Source organism: Gouania willdenowi, chromosome 21 (genome assembly GCF_900634775.1).
Source record: "Gouania willdenowi chromosome 21, fGouWil2.1, whole genome shotgun sequence".
Classification (NCBI taxonomy): Eukaryota; Metazoa; Chordata; class Actinopteri; order Blenniiformes; family Gobiesocidae; genus Gouania; species Gouania willdenowi.
Window position 1 is genome coordinate 15,085,516 of NC_041064.1, and position 23,729 is coordinate 15,109,244.

General features: G+C 37.7%; 1 protein-coding gene across 3 annotated transcripts in view; it reads right to left on the reverse strand.

The window, feature by feature from the left end:
- mid1 (midline 1) overlaps positions 1 to 20,803 on the reverse strand; it is a 43,569-nt gene extending 22,766 nt beyond the window's left edge. The window contains exon 1 of one of the 3 annotated variants that reach the window (XM_028436810.1): positions 20,619 to 20,803. The gene's annotated coding sequence lies outside the window, so the exon portion shown is untranslated. Of the gene's footprint in view, positions 1 to 9,238; positions 9,425 to 12,771; positions 12,960 to 20,618 lie in introns of those variants that run through there. The other 2 variants (XM_028436811.1, XM_028436809.1) reach the window with 2 other exon arrangements.
- Between the last annotated feature and the right edge of the window lie 2,926 nt (positions 20,804 to 23,729).

Sequence of the window (23,729 nt, forward strand, 5' to 3'; positions counted from 1 at the left end):
TCAACAGCCCCCACCAGATTGATTCTCATTGTAGCACACAACCTTTTCCTAAAAGCTCTAAATCTAACTTAGATGTATACATAAGAAAATAGTGTCACATCAGAATATAAAATTACGAACTATCCCCTTTGAAGACACCTCAGAGTAAAATAACTCCGGAAAAGATAATTGCACATTTCTCATTTTCAAACTCCATCAAGTTATTGATAACACCGAATTTGGTTATCCTATCTTAAACGATTTCTAAGAAAAGCTGTCCCCTTTGAAGATACCTCGAACACAGTAAAGAAAAACGACACATGGGCAATAACTCCGGAAAAAATAATTGTGCACTTCTCATTTTCGAACTCCATCAAGGTATTGATACCCTGAAGCCACACACCGAATTTGGTTATCCTATCTTAAATGGTTTCTGAGAAAAGCTGTCCCCTTTAACTCGGACAGACGCAAGCACGGACGGACAAACGGACGCACAGATAGATGGAGCTCGAAACCTATATCCCCCTTCCACATTTTGTGGCGGGGGATAATAACACCAATGAATTAAATTCAAAATATAAAAATTCTCAGGCTTTAAGTACATCTAAATTTATAAACTCTAAAACAGTGCAATGCCAAATGGGCCATGTGGGTAACAACGCAAAAGGTAGAAACCCCAACCACCCAAACCCAAGAATGTGGCTGGACGTTGATCAGAAATGGCGCAACTAAGAACGAATGAATTATGTTTAATGTGCCTTCATAAAACTAGTTTATGAAGAGACCATGAAATGGAAATTAAAGAAAAAAAAAAAAAATCACAAAAGAAAATAATTTACTCAGTAACAGTTGGGTGTAGAAATGTAACAAATGACTTTACTTATTCTAAAACGTATTTAAGTACAATTACTGATTTAGAAATATACTCAAAAACGTACAAGTACCCATAAAAGCAACTCAACTACAGTAATGTGAGTGCTTGTAATCCATTACTTTCACCTCTGATCACTATGAGTCCTGTAGTGTCCTCACAGTTCTAAAGGCTCTGGGATCAGTTTCAGGGTTGTCTTGTGTCCCTCTTCTTCAAGCAGCATTATGCAGTGGACTGGGATTTTCCCAGAGACTCCCTCCAGAGAATGAAATAAAGAAAGACCCAAATACGGATTATACAAAAACCTTGCACAGCTCATCTGCAACATGCAATAGATTGTAAAAATTCATGTGAAACCTGCAAACTGGGGGACGCAAAAAGGTATACAAATTATTTAAAGAAAAATTGTACACTTTGATTTATTGGTAACACTTGAAGTTTTTACACATAAGGCTGGCATTACGCTGTTATCATTATGAAATGACATGTAATTAGCATAAATGAGACGCCATGAAGACTGTCAATAAGTGTCGTTTGTTCCCCTAACCTCACTAGATCCCTCCACTTAACCCAAAAAATGCCAACATAGCTCCAAAGGTGTCATAATTTAGCGCATGACACTTACAGTATGTATAAAACTTCAAGTAAAATGTTATCAATTTATTAGACATAGTGTAAATTATAATGTTCAACCATCTCTCTTCTATTAATAATTCAAAAGCTTGGAGTAATAATTGAAAGATTACCACCACTGTTTCAAAAATAAAAGGAGACATTTTGAATAAAATACTTCCCTGTATTGACATTTAATTTAGTGGTAAAATATTGTATTCATTATATAGTGTTTGGTTATTTTAAAGCTTGTGCTATTGGTCCAGTTACCGAAGTACAAGTACTTAGCGTCTTAGGGTTAGAGTTAGGTTTAACGTTCGGTTTAGGGTTAGGTTATAACCCAATATCGCAACAATTTTTAGGGTTAGGGTTAAGGTTAGGTTTAAGGTAAGGTTTAGTCTTAGTCACGCAACCAAAACTGACCAATGACTGACCTATCACATGACGTAAACTGGCCAAATAGGGGCGCAGCGTACAGATATATATTGATACGGCAACTGTACAAATAGCCACTGCCTTTTTTTTATATTATCAATAGAAGAAAATTGAATGCTATTTATGTCATTTTTTTAAATTTTTTTTTTTATGAGATTTTGGAAATAATGTGCATGGGTTTTGCTGTTGTGCTTATTTTAATTTGGTAATTGATAAATAAAAGACATTCTTTAAATACTAAAAATAAAGGATTGAATTACTATTAAATCCTACAACAGTATAATGAACCTAAATAAGATATTTTATACAACATTGTGAGTTAAATTCAGTGTGTTTTTTTTTCTCTCTCTCTCTCCCAGTTGGTCACTGGTGTGATAATCACTGGTACAGTCTGCTTACCCTCTTCCTTTGTTTTCTAGACTCACCCCTGATGGGCTCTGTATGAGTCCACCTGTCATTCAAAGGAGTCCCCAGCATGACTTTACACTCTGACGGACACACACTGTAAATAATAATGGGAGGCTACTCCGTGAGTGTTGCTTGGCACTGTTGGCAAATGCACGTCCCGGGCAAACTGTTTCAGACTGGGAGGGAAAACTGTTTCTGCAGATCACCGAGAGAAATAATCATATTCTTAGAAAAATCGTCAAAGTAATGACTCGAGAAAAACAAATCCATTATTTGCCTTTTTAAAAAAACGACTCCTGTTCAGTTTTAAGCTTGTGCTGTTACAGTCGTTATTTACTGTGAAACCTGGCAGCGGGATATAGATTTTAGTCAAGTAATATAAAACAGTTGTTCTCACTCTATTGATCATGCATGCATGAGTAGCTGCCAGACCTTTAGTGACATATTGGGCTTCATAACAGATGAAAACAAACTATGGAAGTACATATGATATTCGTTTGTGTGGGGGAGTACAAACATGTATGTATATTTTACTGAGATCTCATTTCTACAGACACTATTTTGAGAATTTTTGTAACTGTAATTGTTCTTTTTGGTAAAAAAAACTAAACAAATTAATATTAATGAAAAAAGTAACTGTTGAATAAGGGTGGCATGTTAGCGTAGTTATTAGCACTTCAAAAAAAAGAGTAATCTTTTTCTGTTCTTGAGCAACCATTGTATGATTCTATGAAAAAACTTAAACAATAACATGTGATACATTTAAATTACAACAGCTCAAAGTTGTACCGCAGCAATAAATTCAGCATAATTAGTCCACTGTAAACATGATAACGATCGGCTGTGGTTTCTCCATTTTAATTGCCACATTTTCACTCCTCGAACTTTTTTTTTTTTTTTTTTGGCCATAAAGTGCTGGAAAGTTTTCAGGGTTTTGAACCAAAGTCCTGCATGTTTTAGATGTCTGACTTTTGCAGAGATGCATGACGACACACCTTTAGATTTAGATTTTCCTTTTTTGATAACATTTAAGACACCCGGGACTGAGTCACTGCAAGACGTGAGTGTGGATTTCCAATGTGCTATTGAAGCTGTCACCATAGATTGATGTGAGGCGTTCTTTTGTGCGCTTCTTTGAAAAATGATGAACTTGAGAGCTGGCTTGACATTTAGAGTTACATTTGATTAGGAAGTAATGGGTCATTTAGAGATGAAACAATTACACTGTCTCAGATATGAGGACAATTTCCTGCTCAAGCACTTTCTAATCCTTTTGGTTATGGTCTTTTATCATCCTTAATGATAGCTTTGAACCATGTATCCAGCGACTGAGGGAGTGTGATTGCTCTTTGTCTTCTTTCCTGGGGCGGACACCTAACATATTTATCTGTAATCCTGTCTTCGCCGCGTAGCTGTGACCAATGTGTGGCCTGTTGCTGCTCCCTGAAGCAGCCATTGCAGCAGCGTCCCACTCAGTCCTAATGTGATTTACAGCTGCAGCAGCACAAGCCAGATGATTAGACTGACAAATCTACCTGATCTGCAGCTGCACACATTACTGAGATTAGCCTAATGGAGCCTGGCTTGGCCGACAGCCACTGATGCTGTTACTTAAATGATTATAGAGGACAAGTTAATTAGAAATCTAAACATTTCGCCAGCTTCATTTAAAACACATCTGTCAGACACGATTGCGCGGAAAGAAAGAGCTGTGTCACCGTATTCAGATGTTTAAATCAAAGCATTTGCCAGAGAGTTCAGCAAATAGCAGAAGCCACGCACACAAGCCAGGTAAACAAACGGCAACAATAGTCATTTTTCTTCTTGCGCGACTTATTCTGATCAGGCGTCGACACAGGCAGAAAGGCAGGGAAGACCCTGGATGGATAGGGCCATGGAGCATCAGAGCAACCACACACATCGACTCCGAGTCAAATAGTAACTTGAATGAATCAAACATAGACCTACTGTAAGTGTTTTTTAAAAGTGGAAAGAAAACCAAAGTAGGTACCGTACCTACTATGAACATACAACCTAATGCAATCTCTGTAAGATAACACTGTTAGGGGTGTGTGTTGCCTGGCATCTGGCAATACAAGGTCATGATATGATACAAATTTGTACACCTTCAAGAGAACATTATGTATGAAATATATATATATATATATATATATATATATATATATATATATATATATATATATATTTTTCATATTTTACACTCAAAACATTGGCTTTAACATGCCATGTGCCAACAACTTAAAATAAAAAAAATAACATACAATCTGCCTGTGGCTTTAAAACCAACTTTGACTTTAGTGCAACATGACTTTAGTGCAAGATAACTGAGCTATATGCCTAGAATAACAAATAAATGCAGAAAGTTAGTACTTTCTTTTTAGATTTAAAAAAAAAAAAAAAAAAAAAAAAACACAAGCTGGTCAACATGCCCAGGTTTCAGCACACTTCTTTGTGCAGTGGAAAAGACTTTCCTGGTTAAATAAATAAATAAATAAATAAATAAATAAATAAATAAATAAATAAATAAAAATAAGTAAAAAAATTTCGATATGTATACATTTTGAATCGATCCAAGAATCGTGCGACGTAATATCGCAATATATCGGCGAATCGAATTTTTTCAACACCCCTAAACACTATCATCAGGTGATCCATCTTCTTTTAATAGTTACAATTTCAGTAAGCAATAAAAGCAGGCTAGGCCGCTTTTTTTAGGGTTGGTAGCCAATACGTCTGCAAAGGGTGGTGGAAAAAATTGATAGTCAATTAATTGCAATTCTATTATTGACGATTATTAATACATTCTTAAAATCACAAGGATCATTGATCGATATTTTTCAAATCGTAACACAAACCAGGCGAGTCCTCCTAATTTAGAATTTTGGAATACACTATACAATATTGAAAGTGCTGTGAGATGTTACTAATGAAAAAGTCAAATAATTCAGCAGTTCACTGAAGATAAATGGAAAATCAGCAATCAATTTCAAAATCGGTTTGAAATCGAATCGAGACCTCCGTAATTGCAATCGGATCAAATCTGAAAATAAGAACCCCTAATATCTACCTCTTAGCATGTAGGTTATGTATGGGTTGGGACCATAATGTGTGCTCTAATATTGTGATATTAAAATGTCACAAGATATATTGCGGATGGTACGAGTGGTATTGTGATATTGTGAGAGGAGGGATATGGGGATACCTTTCCATCTCTGTTACATCTGTACTAAGCACGCGTGACTTTTCAACTCCAGGAGACAATGTCTAAAGATCTTTATTCCTTCCAGAAAATGTAAAGATGCTAATATTTTTGAAAATAAAAAAAAACATGTCCATATCTTAAATCTGGGTTGTGTAGACTAGCAATTCTCAACTGGTGGGTCGGGACCCAAAAGTGGGTCACAGACCTGTCCATGTTGGACTTGTCTTTTATTTTGAATGAAATTTTTCTTTTTACAGGCATGCTGTGAAATGCATGTTGCACAGCAAAATATATAGATTTATGTTTTAAAAAAAGATTATATATGCGTAATTTCAGCAACTATCTTTGAGAAAAATGAAATTTGGTTGGTTGAATTCTAAAAGAAAAAAAAATTGAGTCGCGATTTGATGACCGTGGCAAAATGTGTGTCCCAGGGTGAGACGAGTTGAGAACCCCCTTATTGATGTTTCATGCAAAGTTCATGCACAGATAGGAATAGTTTTTGAAGACTGGTTTTGTGTTTTTGCATTTAAAATGGGGGAAAAAAAGATTATTTATGTTGTTATTTTTATTTATTTTTATTACTTATCTATTTATTTTAAATATTCCTATATGGTTTAAAAGGTCACACCCAGAGTAAGTATTTCCAGAGAGAGATACAAATAAAAGTGTGGTTATTTTTCCAACTGCATTTCCCTCTCCAAATATATAATCTCTTATCGTTATTGTGTGTCCAGTTGCATATATTGTCTCGTAAACTTTGCATATTCTCCCAACCCTATTGTGTACTAGAGGTGTGAAAAAAAATTGATTTCACGATATATCGTGATACATATATATATATACTGTATATATATAATCAATATTATGATATTTAATCAATATTGATATGTGTTTTCTATTGCTGAGGTGTAGTCCCTAAAGGAGGTTCAACAAACTATCCATAAAGTCTGGGTCAATGTGATGGGAAACTCTGGGTATCTGATTCCATTACAGCTGATATGAAGTGGGTCAATCAACCCTGAGTATGTAAACCTTGGGTTACTTACCTGCATGTGCGCGATAAAAAGCCATCATCAATGGATCGAAGGTTAGACAAACTACCATGGCAACCACCCGGAAGAGAGTGATTTATTCACCTTGATGGGTGAAAAAGGCTGGTGTTTGAGGAATATGAGCCTGTTCTAAAGGTGCGTACACACTGAATGCACCTTTAGTGACTATAGTGGTTTAAATCACCCGTGATTAGTCGCTTCACTTTATCGCTTCAGTGGCGTGACGAGCAGGGAATGATATGAATAAAATGTGTCTGAGGAGACGTGGCAGCAGCATAGGATGGCTGCATAGAGAGCCCTCCCGATACACTGGATATAAAGACAGTGACTGTCGCTTGATATTGCATCATTTATATTTATTTTTAATGTAATATTGTGAGCACGTCTGTGTTGTGTGATGTTACTAATATGTTTCAGAAAAGAGGGTTAAGGTACATTAAAGTGTTCAGAAACGGTGTTCAAGTGGGCGGAGCCAGGTAGAAACCCAGGGTTTCTTCGATAAAACCTGCCAGCGACCAGGATTAGTTCACTGACAATGTTGCCATGGTAACATACTCAGAGAAGAACATACCTCACTCTTAGGAATAGGATACTCAGTTTCCCTCATTTGAGCCCCAACATATTCAGAGTTTGAACATAACCCGCTTTCTGGAATACCCCTCCTGAGACATTGTCACTTCTCAGCGGAGCAGCCTAACTACTGGGCATGTTGACCAGTTCCTGTTCCTACATAAAAACCTTTAAAATTGTGCCACTTCCGCACCTCCACTCCAGTAGATGGTGATATTACAATAATAATAATAATAAATAGAATGATTTGAAGCAAATAGTTTTGACTCAGTTTGTCCTCTGAATGATCAATATCTTCTGATGAACATATACAGCAACTTCATTTTTCATCTCTACGTTTAATTTTGATATTAAATGGGTAGAATATCGCAATACATCACAAAATCGTGATAATATTGCATTGTGACCCAAGTATCATGATACGTATCGTATTGCAACATCTTTGCCAATACTCACCCCTATTATGTACTAAGTACAAACTTTATTTTCTTGTCTTTTTGTGCAGGATATGAGTGGACATGGGATTTTTTCAACATTGGCAGTTATTTCTTTGCAACACTGATCATAACATTAAATGTGTACGAGCAGCAAACAATCAGTGATTGTTAATGCAGCAGCATCCTGTCCAGGGTAAACCAAATCTTCCTCACAGATTTATCTAGAATAGGTTTCAGTGGCCCTTTGGCCCTGGACAGGATAGGTGGGTATGGTTGGTGTAAACTCTCGTTTCTTTTCTCCCTCTGCTTACAGTCTGTAAAGATCACCAAAAGCTGCACTAAACTCTCATTTCCTCCCTTTGGCTTGGCAGGTGGCATCAGTGGGAAAACACCGGATCATTTCCACAACCACAGGAACTTCACAGGATGTGACTTTCCAAGCATTTGTGAGCAGTGTGTTACATTGTCGTTCCAGGCGGAGATTTAGAAAATAAAAGCATACCACACTCAGCAAAAGGGTACTCAATATTACATTTAAAAGAAAAAAAAAAAATGAACTCATCTAAACTACTCTTTACTACCTACCTACTTTTAGGACAAACATTGTGGAGAAAATCAGACGTTGTGGAAAACGCATAAAGAGCGACACCATGAGGTCAATGTTTGAATTACAGAAACTATCAATGGGTTTTAACCTAAAAGCAGTCACTGGAAAACTTTCCCCAAGTTATTTCATTACCTTCCAAATCAATTTACTAGATATTTAGAACTATTGGAATAAACAAGTTTCAAACTTCTTTTCATTTTTTTTTATTATAAATAAATAATATGCCTGTCCTTTATACACATGTGTTGCTATGGCGACAGCTTAATAATTGCCACAGTTGTGATCACAGGCCGCTCTCTGGTTGAAAGATGTCTAACATTCCTCCAAACAAGAAAATGATAAGTTACTAATTAATGGGGCAAAACCACACACGGCAGTGCCCTAGTTCTAGTCGACTGCGTTCACAGTCTGTGTTTCTATGTGTGCGTGCGTGGCCATGTCCCAAACTGTGTCCAGATGTAGTGCTAGAGCAGTAATGGAAGAGCACAGATGGGAAATGTCTCCATCCTGTATCTTATCAGTGGAGCAAAAGGGTATGCTGTAGGTCATTAGAATGCCACACAGTGAATGCACGTGTGGTCTGACTGATGGGAAAAACTAAAGACGGGTTTTTGGCAACTTTAAGTCAACAAAAAGTCCTGTAAAATTTTGCATTTACTCTTGGAAATTAAAACTCTTGTGTGAATTGAAACAGTAAAAAGCAAAAAGTAAATTAGCCATACTGCTTTTAATGCCTAAAACCTATTTTCCGTACTCCCACTCTCTGTGAGGCTTTCTAATTAAAGAATCCTTTGCCACACACAACCCCACCCACTTAGCCTCCATATTCATCATCTCATCCCTTCAAGAATTATCCACAGTTGAGAACATGAAGGAATCTCTGAGCACCACAAGGCCGACAACCTCAGCACACAGAAACAAATCCCCGCCTGCAGGGCTTGGAAATATGTGATGACTCACTGTTTCGAGAAAATAACACAGCAACGCAGCAGCTTTAGAAAAAACACACAGAGTGGAGTTTCGAATCACCCTCTGTCTTACCTGCCACATGATTACAGCATGAACAAGCAGCAGGAGGAGAGAAGGGCCACCTGGAGAATGTGTCAGTGGCGATTTTCCAGTTATTCTGATCTTTCCTCTCAACGCAACTCCTGAACTTCTAAAATAAACTAAAGGACGAGGATGAAAACTTCAAGAGGGACCAACTCTCACAGTGAGCTGCACCTATCCCATCCACACAGAGTGGGCTGCAGTTTCTGCATCAGCCAATCCTAAGGAAGGGGAAGGACTTGGTAGTTCGGTCTATCACTCAAGGCTATCAACGCATCCTGCTCTGCTACAGCCTCCCACAAAAGTTTATTATTATCCTCATATGGCATCTTCTAAGGAGCAGAGCTATACAAAACAACAATCGGCTTGTAAATTTGGGACACATGTTATGCTCATTTTGCATGACCGCATTCATAAGAATCATCAACCATGCTGACGTTAATGTCAACACAATCCTGATTTGGGAAAGATTTAACGATAATGATAATAATATATCATACTAATGTGATATGACTCAGTTTGATCTCTAAGCGAGTCTGGAAATCCTCTAACTCAAGTCCTAAAATGGTCTTTTTTTTTTAAAGTTTACAGTACATTCATGTTTTTTGTTAAAAAATGAAAATCCTTTGTGCAGCATTACCATAATTTGCACCACTGCTGTTGTGAATTAGCCAAATAGAAACAATTCACTATTTAGCACATCAAAAGACTAGGGATGATCAACTGGTGGCCCTCAGTCTAATTTTCTGTGGCCCTGAAAGCAAGATGTCAACACAAATTTACCAAATGGCCGCAAAATCCCCCAAATATACGATTAAAATGACAACAACAAAAATTAAAAAAAAGAACCTAAATTTGACCAGTTTTCTGCATATTTTGTTTTAAATCATCACAGAGAATCTATGGGGTCATTACTATTTGTGTGTGCGTAATACAATCCGTGTGTCTGTACATCGATCTGTGTGTGCAAATTTCAATCCGTGTGTGTAGAATTAGGATTTGTAAACAAAGTTGTCTGTGCATAATTCAAACTGTGTGTCTGTATTAAATTCTGTATGCGTGGGGCATTCTATTGGCTGTCTCTGTGAACAGGACTTTAAGAACACATTTGGCGAACGCGATCTGAAACTTTTTAATACTTGTATCTTGTGTAATACCCCTAGAAACCAGCAGTTGTCGCTGGTACCAAGTGACAGACCCTCCAATCGGAGGCAAATTTCATAATTAAGAAAACACGCTTTCATAAGACACGTTTGCCATCCAAGCCACCTCCAAAAAACGCAGAAGAAGCAGAAGAGGAAACTACTGCTAAAAAAGAAGAGCAGGGGAAATGTACACTCGGTGCGTGCACCAATACATCTTTATTTGTCTTAGCAAAGAAATGAATATAGCTGATCAGTTACGAGGCGTCTCTATGATACTAGACGATGACTTGATAAATCGAGTGCCTCGGCTCCTTGTAACAGTGAGGCAGATTCCATTAAACGTGGAGCAGACAAACACTATCTTTGTAACACAACAGTCCCTGTACCGTTTGTTCTTTGGTGATTTTGTTTCAAAACAAAAAGAAAATAACAAATAAACGGTGTCGTTATTTTGTTTTCCGAATTCAAAACCAAAATAGAAATGCAGAAAAACCAAAAACCAGACAAGCAGCACTTTTCTGTGGTGTAATGAGTCTACTGGTGCTCCTCCTTTATTGTGATCAACTTTCGTGTGTGTTGACGGCTGAACGTGAGCATCTTGTTATGGAAACATCCACAGACTGAATGAAAACAGGAGCAGAACCTGAAAACTGTAGAAGGAGGGAAACCAGGTGCAGCGTAGTGGTCCAGTTCGCTCAGAATGACGCTCTAATTTCCCCAGTAAATATCCAAATATCTCACAGAACAAGATTAAGTTTTGAATTTGAAAACAGAAAAAAACATTGCTTATCTGGGTAACGTATATGACGTAAGTTATAAAAATAAAAAAAAACGTGTCTTTAATTAAAAAAATGAAAAAAGAATGTGTATTGTGAAGTTTGCCTACAATTGGAAGGTCTGTCACTTGGTGACAACTGCTGGTTTCTAGCGGTATTGCACGAGATACAAATATTCAAAAGTTACAGATCGTATTCGCCAAATGTGTTCCAAAAGTCCCGTGCACAGAGACAGCCAATAGAATGTCCCGGTTTGATGACCCAAGCATACAGATGTTAATGCAGACACACAGATTGGATTACGCACAGACCAAATTTGTTTACAAATCTTAATTTGACACACACGGATTGAAACGCACACACAGATCAAGGTACAGACACACAAATTGAAACACACATACACAGAACAAGGTACAGACACACATATTGGATTACGCACAGACAAATTCGTTTACAACTCCTTGTTCTACACACACGGATCAGTGTACAGACACACGGATTGTATTACGCACACACAAATAGTTTTGTTTCAATATCATGAGAATCTACTAGATTGCTAAGCATTTAGTCACATGTATCATTGAAGGTGCCACTGTTTTCTCTCTTTTAAAGATTCATTTTTACAAAATCATCCTGCAGGCCAGACTTGCAAAATCTTAAAGGTAAAATTTAGCCCACAGACCGTCACTTGGATACACTTAGTATCACATTTTCTACAAAAGTGATACATTGTTTCACTGCTCATCACAGTAACAATAAAGTTTACCCCAGCCACACTTCTGAGTTCACACACACACACACACACTTTTCACTTTTTCATAAGATCACATTAACTGGAGTGGAGACAAAATAGGATACACTGTGTGACAGCTGCTTCAGAAAACACATCTGGCAATGGCATAATGATGATCACTATAGGTTCACGGTTCATTAACAAGGCCTCGTGTTGTTACCTGACAAGGCATTGTTGACAACATCAACTTAGAATCTAAACCGCTCTATAGCAGACGTCATGGATGGAGATGAATTCTACTTTTAACTACTGAAAGGTTTTGGGTTTTTTTTCTTTTTTTTTTTAAACTGAGTGCTGACAATGAGATTTTATTGCATTGTATCAGTGCAATGACAATAAAGCATCTATATTCTACATTCTAAGCCAAATAATGCAAACAAATGAAGTGTAAAATAAACAAAATGCAAGGTAGAAAAAAACGAGTGAATCCAAAGCCAAAAAAATAATCCAGAGATTGAGGAATTCACATGTAACATCATAAAAAATGGAAGTTTTGTCTGTACTGTAAAAAAAAAAACAATCTTAGAGTTAAAAAAAAAGTATTAATGTTGGAGAAAATGTGTTTCTTGGAAAGAAAAAAAAAACCAACAACCAAACAAGCCATCAAACTTCTCTGTTGTTTGTTTAGAGTGAATATAGAGTAGATTTATTAGTTTCGCATTAATATAATTCTAAAGTCAAATCAAATTTACAGTTACAGTTAAAACACAACAATATTGAAAGTATGAAGAATTCAGTAAAGCATGTTTAGCTCAGTTCACAAAAACTCAAAAGCTTCATCCAATGGAGAAAGAGATCATGTGATCTTACCTCTCAGTCAGTCAGTCAGTCTGTCTGCCAAACCATTTACAGTCAGGGAGAACAGTTTTGTGTCTGCTACACCTTTTAAAACTCTTCCTGCACAGCCTCGTCCTCACTAACCCTCTCTAAAAGAAGCCCAAAGTGCTCCAGACGGTTCAACCTAGCGCCGATTTCTCAGGCTTTCCTCTCTTTGTGTTATTTTGTTGGCGGCATCACTTCGTCCCATGAGGAAAGAGGGAGGTAAATAACGTGTGCCCCCCCCCCCCCCCACCCACATCATGTGTGAGCCTGTCAATCAAGTGTGATGATGAGTTCCTGGGGGGGAGACGAGGGTTTGTTTTCAGCCTCCCAGGATCCTCTCCTGATTGGCCACCAGGGAAGAGAGGTGTCCTGCGTGACAAATGGGAGCCTTTGGATGAGCGGCAATTTAGGAATGACACAGCTGAGGTGACACGCCCATTCCACAATGGACTTTAATTTACATGTCATCCCACAACAGCATAAGACAAAAAAAGAAAAAGTCAATAAAATGTTGTCTGTAGTACTGCGTAGAATTAAGTGAATGTGAATGAGTTGCTCAGAGAGCCTTTTGATACGGTCTGGACACTCAGTGGGGGACTGTGAGAGAGGAACGAAGCCTTCCGTTGCCATGACACTGTGGCACGAGCAACGATGCATCCCAGTACTTGAGCCAAACGCCACTCCAGTCTTTTCACTGGCAAACCTCCACTCCTCTCCCCACAGCTTGTTTTTGTCTCTCAGTCAAGCTCTCTGCTGTCTGTCAATGTCCACTTCCTTTACACCGTCCACACTAAACCAAAGTCTGCGGGGCTTTTTGTGGGGAAAGCATAAAGACACTGAGTGTGAGTCAACAATACACGAGGGAGGTCACTGACCATAACTAAACTCGGTGTGACAAGCAGTGGGAAACAAATGAGAGAATAAACTAGACTTTCAATGTGACTTAAGGACTTGGATGGATTATTCTGCACACATTACCACAACGCTAATGGATTTGTAAACAGCTCAGTGCATGTGAAACACACGGACAGCGAAGCTACATTGGAAGCACATTGCCTCCCCAATCAATGGTTATAAGAACATCATCATCCCTGCATGCATGTCTTTGCCATATTTATCACAAACTATCATTGGAGTAATGACCTCGCTACACGCTCTTACACTGAGTTACATTTTAAGGCAATAAAATGTCTTTAGACGCTGAGGACGCTGCTCTGGCTTTTAGTCACCCTGACATTTGGGGCCTGTGCTTTTCAAAAGCACAAATGGCTGCGGACTACTTTTAGGGTCAATTCAAATTCACTCCTCCTACTGAACTGTACGAAACTCAAGGATTAGAAACGGATTTTTGTGTTGTAAAATAAATCCATCTGGACTATGTGTGTTTCTTTCCCAACTCAGCAGCAGGAAACCAGAACTTTTTTTATGGAAATTTATTTTGGCTTCCAAACCAGAAAACGGACCAAAAGCATTTATTTTGGTACATTCCAGAAATTCGATCCCATCTCCTTGGTTAAAGCAAGTATGAGGGCTTGCTTAAATCTACATTTTAAACAAAAATAGTTTGTTGGTCTATTAAAAGGACACTTTTCAGATGTTGGTTGGCTATCGATTACATATATATCAAAATCAATGATAAGTCATTTTTTTACACTGCAATCCACTTAAATACCTTTAAAAGTGATACTCACTATATGAACACTTTGTGAGGTCATTTTTAAACTGTAATCAATAATTAACAGCAATGTTGATAGAAAAATCAAAACTAATGAATATTCATTCAGACTAAATAAGGCCAGTTGGTGCTTGAGGCATTTTTCCTTGAACATTATATGCAGCACTAAATGGAAAATGGCATAAAAAAGGCCAGAAACACCCTGCTGCAAAAGCTCAGATAAGATATTGGAATAGTTTCTGCATGCTGTAGAGGGAAAAAAAACACACAAAGCTTTTATAAGCACAGCCATATTTTTTGCACTTGAAATCTATAATGCAGCATTACATTATTAGTCGATATTTCATATTCAGCTCATCAGTCTTGAGCAATCTCTTGTCTTACTGAGAGAAAAGCTCCAACATTCCTGCAAAGTCTGCAGATATCACCACATTTGAAAAGCATGGCCACATGGTCGTGTTTTGCTCGGCAGGAGGAAAACATGCACATGGTTAAAAACCACCTCACAGGAGCCAGAGTGGCTAACTGAGGCAAAGCAAATTATTTCCAGGGAATTCAGGGGACCACAAAATAATCAACGAATTCAACTTACACTCTCCAGTCCACAGTGTTCTCTTTAATGCAGTGGAAAGATGCTACACCCACTGACAGTTTAGCCGTCCATTCAAAAAGCACATGGATTCAATGTTAAACAAAGCATACAGTAGCATCTTTAGCTACAGTAAGTCTCTACAGTGCAGTCTCCCTCCCTCATTGTCAAAAGGCTCCCCACCCGAACGCAGCCCCATCCGTGTGCTCATGCAAGCAGAAAACATGTCCAGGAAGCGTCACTTCCACTGGGTCATTCCAGGGATACCGTCTCCATTAGGGCTTGGGCTTGCCCCCCCACCCCCACCCCACCCCCTCCATCTGGGCTGAGTTCTTGCCCCCGGCTCCCCATCCTCTCTGCAGTAAGACAAAGGGGTAGCAAATGGGGAGACAAAAGGGGGTGGGAGGGTTTTTGCAGAATCCTTGGGGAACACAATTTGATGAATTTCTAACTAACCAGCCAGGCCTTGAACAGATGGGATCAGTCTCCGGGGAAATCCTGCATCGCTGCATTTAATCCGCAGCGGTATACGTCCTCACGATAAATGTAGTGTCCCACTGCTCTCTGAATGGCACTCATCAGATCATAGACGGCAAACAAACAAAAGGCGACACAAAGCAGAATGGCGTTCCTCTGTTATGTTGGCAATTAAGCCGTCAGAAACGCCACTGATTAAAGTCTGACTATACGTGCCTAATTGAGTTAGGACGTGATTCAGCATCAAGATCCTCTTTTTTTTTTGGGGTGCAAATTCCGATCCAAGCCGTTATAATAATTTTCCTAACTAGGACAGTAGAAAATATGCTTTTTTTCTGCCAATACACAGTGAGATGAAAGCCTGCCTCATCATGGAAAAGGCTCAGGATTTTAATTGCTTTCATCCCTGAGGCCTGCTGCCCATAAACTAAGCAGCACACAATCAATCCAAGCATCAAACAAAGAAAACAAATGAACACATTTGTATCAAGCCAATTAAGACTCACTGCAACTTGTCTTTAGGTTTTAGGTCAGGATGTTGCCACCCTGTGCACACTGATGTTACAAAAATAAGTGTTCACACCCATTGACATTTGCATGCGTTTGTCATGGTTTATGATTCGCTGGCATCAGAACATGCAATCACTGACCTGAAATTAATTCTTGCCACAAATCAGAGTTTTGCCAACAGCAGAATCAATTGTCACCCTGGTTTTTCTCTTTGATTTAACAAATTGCACAAACACAAGGAGCAATCTGAGACAATGAGGCTGATATTTGGCGTGCAGAATGAATTTGTTCTTGCAGGTTTCATATCTATTTGCTGCGCAATCATTTCGAGGAACATTGACAATAGCTGTCTTTTTTTTACCTATTTTAAACCAGTGATAGACCGATACATCGGACGATTTTTGCGTTTTTTATGTACAGTATATCGGCATTGGCCGATGCGGGCTGCTGCGTTCGCCGAACCGCATTATTTACAGAGAGCAGAAATATTTGTTACTTGTTCTTCTTCTACATCACCTGTTTTTAATATTTGTTAAATATTTTTTTACTTGTTGTCGTTCTACCTCATGTTCCTTTTTAAAAAATGGAGATTTGTCCCATTTGTTATCATCATTGTGTAATTTTTATGATGTAAATTGAAGGAGCAAAAGTAGCATCAGCTCAAGACAATGGGCAGTCCGTATCGGTCATCGGCTAAGACTGATGGAAAAGAAATTGGTATCGCGTCGGCCCTAAAAAAATCCTTATCGGTCTATCCCTATTTTAGACCTTATGCCATGGAAGATTTTATTACATTTTGTAGCAAATCTGGATGAATATTCTGACTCTGGATGATTTTCATAAATAGATACAGTAAATCTCTATTTCTCCTTATTGGTGAGATTTCAAAAACTCATATCTCAGTTTGTAATTGACCAATCTTAATGAAATTTGACTCGTTTATGTCAGGTTGGTTCTTCAATTACTCCACCAAGTTTCATGCAGATTCGATCCGGATTGTGTATTTCATTGCGATTCTTCAATAAAATGGGAGTGCCCATACAATTGAAACGGTATCATCACTGACGTGGATAAAAATGTCTTCCGAGCCTTTAAAGTGTTAATCATCATGGTACCAGATCAGGATCACTGATCTAGATAACTGCCAATATCTGGTAATGAGGATATTTGGTGCTTGGTGGAGGTCTGTGTTCTATTTTTACTGCGTTAAATCTGAAGCAAAGTGGCTTTTGTTTTCATGGTAGAATGAAAGAAAGATAATGTTGTAACAAGAAAATAACATATTTTTGTGCCTAGACTACAGCAGGGTTGGGGTCAATTACATTCTTCAGTTACAATTACATTTTCAATTACCCATGTTCAATTACGATTAAACTACATTGCAGTGACCAGCATTTTTTCCAATTACAATTAAATTACAATTTTCTTTTAATCTTCAGAAAACCAATTAAAATGATGCTCTCGATAACTAAAATGAATCAAAATGACTGAGCCTGATTTAAATAACCTAATAAAAGTTAACCTTTCTCTTGTGTTAGCTTTCTGTTAGCATCTCTAATGATAATGGGTCCTAAACCAGCTGGAAAATACACTAAAAACATATATCTATCATTTCATTCCTATCTATTGGTTAAGTTGTTAGGCATCCTAATTAATGAAAATATAGGTATTAATATTTTTGGTGTGGGTGTCTGACCCTTTTTTATTTCACCATACCCCTGGATTTCAATAATTTTTAAAATGGTAAAATGTGGGAAAGCTTGATGTGAAACATGTTTTAATAATCGTTAATAGAACTGTAACATGGTTCCTCAGTTTTGCGTTAAAACATAATTGACAAATTTCATATAATTTTCATGTCAATTACAATTACAAAGTCAATTATCTGAACTCAATTACAATTTCATTACGATTACGAACGCAACAGATTTTTAAAATTACAATTACAATTATAGTTACATCACAATTATAATGAATTATAAATGATGTCATTACATATATAATGGACCCCAGCCTTGGTCTACGCCATTGAATAAAAGCAACTTTTATTTCTATGCTTTTACTCCTAATATGTTTCTGTTTAAAATAATAAGTCACTACTAAAGGTGTACATTTAATGTCTACTATAGGATCATCTGTAATTGCTTTCAGCTTTCTCAGGGAGCCAAACTATAACGACACTTCTTTATCGTAGATCTCCCAGTGCTTATCTTATCAAAGGCATTGCTGGTGAAGCATGCAACCACTCTCTCGTCTGGCAACGCCTCACGACCCCCCCGACCCCTGAAGACAGTACTGTTTTTAACAAGAAGTGCCAGTCACGAACACCGCCTGTCAAAATAAAGCCATAGAATAAAAGCTTTACATTCTGCCTGTTCAAACAGAACCATTATGAACAGCTTCTTCAATTTCTCAGTCTGAGAAACTGAAACAGTGCAACAGATGATGGGAAACAACTACCTTAAGATTTGCTGTCTGAACATCTGTTGTGGTGTTCTGTATCTGAGTGTCCAAAGAGACTCTTCGAGCCAAAGGCGGAAACCCAGCTGTCAGGATCCAGTTCAGCTGAATTCAACGTGTGTTTTTTCTTTTTTTAAAAACAGTCATCGTGCTGTTTTTCAGCAGTAATCACCGATGTTTAAAAGCACAAACGCCTGTCATTCCAGTGTTGGAGGTTAAAAGCTTGTCAAACTGATCAGTTTTCAACTCGCACTGTGTACGCTGGCCTGGTGGGACCTTGGACAATATTTCTTCTTACACTCCACTCTTCATGTCAACAAAGCATTCCTTCAAGACGATGCAAGACACACTCCTCAGTTTTGGCTTGACAAGCACAGCCTTTAGTTAAAATAATATGCAACAAGCGCAAATGCATCACTGGTGAAATACATTTGGCTGTGCAGTATGTTAAATGGATGTACATGTAAAAAAATAAAAATAAAAAAAAAAAGACATTTATCACCAGATTTATTAAATCGAAGCAAGTATAGAAGCTAGTTTTAAGTTCTTGGCTTGTCAAAACTTTCACTGAGAAGTTTCACAGCTGCTCACGATCTGACACTCCCAATCGAACTGCTTATCATCTGCAGTCAAGATAGAAGAGGCAGAATAAACATAATCCCCAGACTCCTCTCATGTAAAAAAAAAAAAAAAACAATATACTTTAAGTAAACCAGACGTGGGCAACCAATGGCCCGGGGACCACATACGGACCTTGGTCTAACTTTGTGCAGCCCCCCCCCCCAAGGTAAATACGCACATACAAATACACTATACATCAAAAATACACTTGAGTCAAAAAACACAAACTACAAGAGAAAACACAAGAGGAAAATTTACAAAATGACAATGAAACCCGAAAACGACAACAAATATTCTCAAAAATTCCCAAATATACACAAAATGAATCCAAAAACACAAAATGCCCAAAGAAAAACACTAAATGACTCCTAACACACAAACCAAATAGGAAAATACAAAAGATGACTTCAAAAACACACAAAAATAACAACAAAAATATACAAGACAATAAAAAAACAGCCAAAAATAAGAGAAAGATACACAAAATGACCACAAAATAGCACAAAGTTACACCAAAACACATGAAACGGCAACAGTAACACACAAAAACAACAACTAAAAGACAAAAATGAGAGGTCATTTTTCCAAATGAGATCAAAGATAACAAAAAATTTTCTCAAAAATGACAAAAAACTGAATTGCCTCAAAAATATACACAATATGTATCCAAAATACACAAAATGACTCTGAACACATAAAACAATCAAAAAGATAGGAAAATACAAAAATGACACACAAAATAACCACAAAAAAGACATGAAATGACAAGAGTAACACACAAAACAAGAACAACAAAAAAGAGACCTAAATAGACAACCTTTTCCTTTCCTGTATTAATCCTCAGATTGGTCAATATTCTGAATGCTCATAGATGACAACGGATTTTTTTTTTTTCGGACCAACTGATACCAAAAAAAAATTTACAAACTGCAGCTTTAATGTTGATAAAAAAAATTGCAGGTCTTTACTTTCTCTCCCAAAACAAAAGAAAAAAAATGCTCAACTAAACATTAATGTTCAGGCAGAAAAGTGTTGGTAATAAATTCATTTGTAGTTTCCAAACCATTACTGGTAGTAGAATCAGAGTGTTTTCAGTAGACAGGAGATGAGATGCATGTGCAAACAAGAGTGAACTTGTCAACACGGCTGCTTAACTGGCTTTTTACTATATAATCATTTCTTACATAAAAACAACTAAACTTGCTTCACATTTTGACCGAAAAAAGTCAAGGTCCTTTTAATGCATGAGTTCATTCAGTATTTTCACGCCTTTTCATGCAAACTTCAGTGGATACGTTTCCCAATAAAATAAAAGCAGTAATTTATGTGCATGCAAAATCTTCTTTTTAAAGACTTTTGGAACTCTATGCAAAAGGATTCATTGTCCTCAAAGACACTTTTTATGGGTCTGAGGCACAGTGCTTGTCAGTTTCTCCTCTGCCCAGCCTGAGCTGTTTAACAATGCCACTCTTGCACTAAACTCTGTCTTTTATCACAGCTTACCTTCTTCCCCATGGCTGCGGTGATAGGCCTTTCTCTGTGGTGAAAGAATACGAGGCAGGGGCTAGGGTATCACTTCCCCTCAGGTAAGGAGACAGAAGGCTGAATGGGTTCCAGTCTGCAGGTAGGGCCAGGGCCACTCCCATTTTTGGGGTGTGTGTACTGACACATACCTCAGTGACACACTCTCTGCTTCTCTTCTGCCCTGCAGGTTGACACAGGAGCACAGAAAACTTAACCCCTTGATGATGAGGAAGCATTAAAGCCACTAAGCTTAACTAACAAAGGCATCATCAAGTACTCCAATTTCTTTACTCGATTGATCGAGGAAAAGAGAAAAGGGAAGGATAAAATCATGGAATGTGATATACTGTAAACCATCTGACAGAAAATGCTCTTTTGTGTGGAAAAATAAGTCACGAAGAGTGGATTCCCAGCAGCCACCAGGCAAAGGAAAGAAATAAATTGCTATCAAGTAAGAGAATTGGTTTCCTCCACCCTAATGAGAATTCATCCTGTGAGACAGATGGGTCAGTCAGCAAAATTCCATACTTGCAATTATTAGATCTTTTTTTTTTGTTTTTTTTTGGAGAAATCGTTGTACATGACCCAAGTGGAGAGTTCAACATTTCTTAGCCTCTCAGTTCAGAAGATATATGACACTTTTTATTTTTTATTTGTTGGTTTATTTGACAGGGACAATGTACGTTCATAAACATTACAGTAAATGTACCAGAGTTAGCCTGACGGCTATTTTTCATCTGCTGTCACCCTAAAAACTAAACATATCCTCGTTAGTACATTAAAAAAAGTCACGTTCTAAAACAGTATAAAAACATTACTAAAATGTATAATTTGGTTTCAATAAATAGTTAAATACATATTTTGAATATAAACATTAAATACAATGGCTGATAATTGTAGTTCTGATTACTCAAAAGCCATTTTCTTAGCTGGGTTTTAAATGAAGAAAGTGTCTATTTGTACGATTGCCGTACGGACAACCCCCGGTGCTATTGGTACATTTACCAAAGTACACTTACGTAGCGTCTTAGGGTTAGGGTTAGGTGTAGGACTAGGCTATAACTCTATATTGCAATGATCTAGGGTTCAGGGTTAAGGTTAGGTTTATGGTTTCTAGGGTTAGGGTTAGTTAGTTCGTAACGTAGTTCAGGCTTTTGCAACACATTTCAATGTTTATTACCTCCTCATGGAAGTGTGAAACCTTTTTAGCAATATTTTAGTGTTTTTTTCAAAATTCTGGTGTTTCCATTATATATTTTTATTGCGCTATACAGATTTTGTGCATTTCCAAGGTTAATGGAAACACAAAATGGCTTAAAACTGACAAAACATCAAAGGCAGTGGCTATCCGTACAGTTGCCGTATCAATATACCGACATTCTATCTGTACGCAGAGCCCCTTTTTGGCCAGTTTAGGTCACGTGACTAAGACTAAACCTTACCCTAACCCTAAAAATTGTTGCGATATAGGGTTATAACCTAACCTAAACCCTAAACCTAAGACGATACGTACGTGTACTTCGGTAAACGTACCAATAGCACCGGGGGTGTCCGTACGGCAACTGTACGAATAGACACTTTCAACATCAAAAACAAGACAAAAAAGTGTTAATGCTGACATGGATGTTGATCACGTGACCCTCAAATCAGATACAATGAATGTTTTGTGGCCCCCATTGTGATAAAGTTGCCTAACCCTGACCTAAACCATTGAGCATGTCACTTTTCTTGGGTGTAATATTGGGAAAAAGGAAAATAAACAAGTGTCTACTTGCAGCTGTCTGCTAACCTTGATGTTGGATGCAATAAAGCTCTGAAATATTTGCTGACTACTCACTGGTAAAGTGAACCTTGAGAGGATGGTGAGACCTTTTACTTTAGTTCTTCTAATGGAGCATGTGAAAGTGACAGATTGAAGCTGCCTCTTTGCCTTTCCTGCATCTTTTCATCTTTTAAGTCATAAGAAACCATGAAGTTCCCATGTAGCTTATGTGTTTTACATTTCTGTCGAGTCCTAAATCTTACATGTCATCGGTGCAGGAGGTAACCGGAAAAATGGTGATTAGGAGGGACTTTTTACACACCTGTTGAGATGGAGTAATTACACCTTTATGCTTCCTTTGAGATGATGAAGTCAGTGACTTTCCAACAAACAGAAGCTATGATGCCAACGCATGTGGGCGTGCAAAGATTTACTGCAGATGTGGAGTATCACAATCAAACAAATACTCATTATATCCATCTATTTTCTCTACTGGCATGTTCTGTTTGAGGTTGGTGTGGGGGGTGGGGCTTTACAGGTTACTATTAGTGGAAGGAAGGATACATCCTGGACAAGCCCCCAAATCCTTTGCATAAAGGCCAGACAATCACACGCACAAACATGTTCATAGAGTCAATCAGTCTTCGGTTACTCTGACACGTACGTTTTTCAACTGTAGGGGAAAAAAAAACGGTGGCGCCAAGAAAGAAAAAAAAAAGGCACGGATGCTCAGGGGGACACAAACCTGTGACCTTAGCTCTGAGGCAGTGGTGCCATACTCACTGTGTCATGTGGGCTAACAATAAAAACAAGCTGAGTTTCTGTGCTTCTACATGTGGATTCTTTTCAGAGAACAAAAGTTGTGTTTTTTTTTTTTATAGTGCCCTGGAGCTAACCTGTTTTACAGCCAGCAGCAAAAAGACAACAAAATAAACAACACAAACACCATATGACGCACAAGCTCAACAGTTTAGTATAAAAAGCAAATAGTAGCAGAATGAAATGATAAAGGCAACTGGAATTCTTCACAGTTTGGGCCCTCATTTATTTGCCAGATGTCATGACAACAAAATGTCTTTGATTTTAGTTGTAGTTGTTTAGTATTGTTGATGTTAGATGAAACAGAATCCAACAGACTGATCTTTTTTTTTTTTTTTTTTTCCAAATACAGCCAGTCAGGAGTGTGTATTTTAATGTTACCACTCAGGAAGTAAATAAACATTTAGAGCAGTGGTTCTCCCTTTTCTCTTACTACAATATTTTGTAAAAAACAAAAACAAAAAACAAACAATCAAACAAAAACTAAAAGATTTAAAAAAAAAACAAAA